Raw genomic sequence first — 4,011 nt, 5'->3', positions numbered from 1 at the left:
CGGAGGGAGAGATGAACCATGAGAGACAATGGACTCTGAGAAACAAACAGGGTTTTAGAGGGGAGGGGGCAGGAGGATGGGTTAGCCCGGTGATGGGTATTAAGGAGGGCACGTACTGCATGGAGCACTGGGTGTTATACGAAAACAATGGATCGTGGATCATCACATCAAAAACTAGTGATGTATTGTATCATGACTAACATAACATAATAAAATTTAAAAAATTAAAAAAAAAAAGTTTGCAGGCTGTCATTACACCAGTGGCCACATTTTGATTAGCATTGCCGTGGACACTGTAAACACCTCTAAGTGGATAAGATTATCTCAAAGTTCTAAAAAGTTAGAATTGCCAATGGTGTTGTCAAAGCTCTAGCCATAGACATCCTGGATTGGGACATTTCTCCATCAAATATTCTTCTGAAGATAGGTAAAGGAGGTAAGGAAGAAAACATTTGACTAAATTTATGTATTCACAGCCTTAATATCATTGAGCTGTTGTTTATCCGATAAATCTAAGGTAAGTTGATTTATCAACAGCCATTTTGTTTCAAGATGGCAGTCTTTTTCTAAAGTGTAGAGCCATGAAGAATACTGTGGATTTTCTTTTTCTGATTGTTTCTCATTGTTTTTGTAGGGGTTTTCTTATCTTGTTTATGCTGGTCTAGTCAGAATGGAAAAGAAGACTGGGATAAGATTCCTTGGTTGAACAAAATGGCTACATTTCCTTATTTACTTTCTTGAAAATGAAATTCAGTCCTCACAATAGGCAGATAATGACAGATGACAATTTGAGCTTTACCAAAAGATAAAAGCCAGAACCAGTTATAAACATCAGGCTCTTAACTATTCTTAAGACAAACCAAAAAAGTGAGGAGAAATATGTAAAAATTAAGAATCAAATTTCAGAAACCGAGAGTCAGAGATTCCTGAGAAAGAAAACATCTACAAAGTTATTGTACAACAACTTGACTTCCAGAAGAGACCTCAAGTTCAGTTAGAGATGGGAACTGTTCAATACCAGAACTTGACCAGTTATTGTGGGCTCCTACTAGCTGAATGGAGTACACAGAAAAGAGACAGAACACAGACCTCCCTGTGTCCATGAGGCAGTGAGAAATGGCAGTGGAGAAGTGCCATGTTTTAGGGTTTAAATGGAGAAATTGTGTGCAAAACGCTGGGACTAAGAGGAAATGACAATGTGTGTTCAGAGTACAGAGAGTGATCAGCAAAAAAGAAACAGAAATCATGGGAGTGATGCAAAGTCCAAAGGTGGTGGTGTGGAATGGACAATATTTAAAGAACAGGCAGCCATTGAGAGTTCTGCCAGATTTGAAGGAAAAGGCTAGCAAGGTAAGCAGAGTCTTGGTTTTAGCAGAAATATACCCCCTGAGAAAGTAAAAAATTAGCTTGGAATGAAAGAGTAGAAATCTACCCACCATTTATCAGACTGGAATAACAGACACAGATAAAGCCAGCTGAAAAATTAACAGAAAATAATCTCACTCTCAAGGGCACTGAAAAGTGTCATAATAACCCCCTACTTTGAAAGACTCCTGCTGAAACTTTATTCTCTAAAATCATGGATTATCAGGACTCTGCTGCTTAAAATTATATCAATAAAAATAAAACACCCCACTCTTGCCTGAAGGGTCTAAGGCCCTTGGCCACAGAGAATCAGTCTCAATTTACAGCTCAGATGCAGAGATTCAGATAAGGGGTTTCTGAATACAACAGTCCACATCCATCTTAACTTTGCAGTTTCCAAGGACACTGAAACTTGGGTCTACTTCATGGTCCAAACCTGATGATGAGTCCATTAGCCACAATCCTGCTTTTCTTTGAGCCTCTTGAACACTGCTTCATTTAAATATTACCTAAATTTCACCCTTTCCCAAAATCCTGTAAGAGTTCTTTTTCTTTGTTTGCTGAGATACCTGAGGCTGCTCTTATATACAGTCTCCTTCTCTCACTGGGTCAGTAAGCCTGATTGTGTCAGACAGCAGGTTTGCTGGTGATCTTAGGCTGATTGGGCTGGGACAGTTCTAATCACTATACTAGAAACGTGAAGAGAAAGCTATGCAGAAGCCCAATTAGAAAGATCAAAGGGGATTGTCATTTGGGGACAGCATAAGGGTCTACTTACTGGAATCAGGATAAGACAAGAAGTAAACGTGCCACACCTAAGTGTTGGTCTGTTACAGCCTAAGCATCTTCTGCCTTCAGTTCCGATTGGTCTGAAGATAGGGAGATGGAGTTGGGATAGCAAGGAAAGATTCCGTGGTTTCAACCAAGGAAAGTACTAGGGAGTGGGAGTTGGGTCCCAGCTAGTTGTGACTGAAATCTGGGAGCAGAAGAAAGGGCCAGCGATACAAGCTCAAGCCTGGCAGTTCCTGACTACGGAGTTTGCCTGGGGCCTCACACAAGGAGACACCCGGGAATTAAATTCTGCAAAGGACAAAGCATTGCCTTGCCACAATTTCTTCATTTCTTTGAAGGGAAAAATACTAGGGAGGAAAAGAAGGAAAGGGTAAAGGAGGGGAGGGGTATAGCCAGTGACAAAGGCCAAAATAACGGACTTGAGAGTAAGAGAAGCACCTTCTGACAAAGCTCTCTGTAAATACAGTGTTTCAGCAGAGTTGGGACTGTGCAAACTAATAGACAACACACAGAGTCTAACATATTGGTGATCTTTAAACTTTATACCATTTTTCTAAGCTACGTGAGAGCCCTGTAGGAATTGACTTTTATTTTTTATCATATGAACCCAAGAGCCCTGTTGGGAACATTGTGTTGTTAACTTGTTTCATTCTCTAGAGGATTTGCTTACTAGCAGCCGTGAATGGACCACTGTGAGAACACAATGACATTTTCATCTATGACTGAACTATTCTATTCTGTTCCTGCTCCTTTTAGGGAGAGGAAAATTGTTCCTAGCTATTTTGGTCTAAAGTTTTTCAAAACTTCCATTACAAACCATAAAGCAATCTTGACTTCTGGGAAATCCCATTTCAGTTAATAATTTAAAATGTATTTATATGGTTAGGTATGACTCTCTAAAGGTTATCTTTTTAGAACCTCTTTTAAGAAATATATTTTATAAACAAACAAACAAACAAAACCCTTACTACATTTCCTGATTTGTGGTATAAGCAGGTGCGGAAGGAACTCCTGGGCTAAGTGGAAAGGATAAAACAACTGATGAGAATCAATTTTAAAATCATTCATCTTCAGCCAGATATGGAGTAACCCATGCAACCAAAAAGAAATGAATCCCCAACAAAGTCACCAGCATCACCATGATAGCCTCTTTTCTAAAGAGTGTTGAAAAAGAAAACCAAAGCTGGTGGCATCACAATTCCGGACTTCAAGCTCTATTACAAAGCTGTCATCATCAAGACAGTATGGCACTGGCACAAAAACAGACACATAGATCAATGGAACAGAATAGAGAGCCCAGAAATGGACCCTCAACTCTATGGTCAACTAATCTTCGACAAAGCAGGAAAGAATGTCCAGTGGAGAAAAGACCATCTCTTCAACAAATGGTGTTGGGAAAATTGGACAGCCACATGCAGAAGAATGAAACTGGACCATTTCCTCACACCACACACAAAAATAGACTCAAAATGATTGAAAGACCTAAATGTGAGATAGGAGTCCATCAAAATCCTAAAGGAGAACACAGGCAATAACCTATTTGACCTCAGCCGCAGCAACTTCTTCCTAGAAACATCGCCAAAGGCAAGGGAAGTAAAAGCAAAAATGAACTATTGGGACCTCATCAAGATAAAAAGCTTTTGCACCGCAAAGGAAACAGTCAACAAAACCAAAAGATGGACGAACAGAATGGGAGAAGATATTTGCAAATGACATATCTGTTAAAGGGCTAGTATCCAAAATCTATAAAGAACTTAATAAACTCAACACCCAAAGAACAAATGATCCAATCAAGAAATGGGCAGAAGACATGAACAGACATTTTTCCAAAGAAGACATCCAAATGGCCAACAG

Source organism: Phoca vitulina, unplaced genomic scaffold, assembly GCF_004348235.1.
Source record: "Phoca vitulina isolate PV1807 unplaced genomic scaffold, GSC_HSeal_1.0 scaffold3, whole genome shotgun sequence".
NCBI classification, from domain to species: Eukaryota; Metazoa; Chordata; class Mammalia; order Carnivora; family Phocidae; genus Phoca; species Phoca vitulina.
This window is presented reverse-complemented; position numbering follows the sequence as displayed.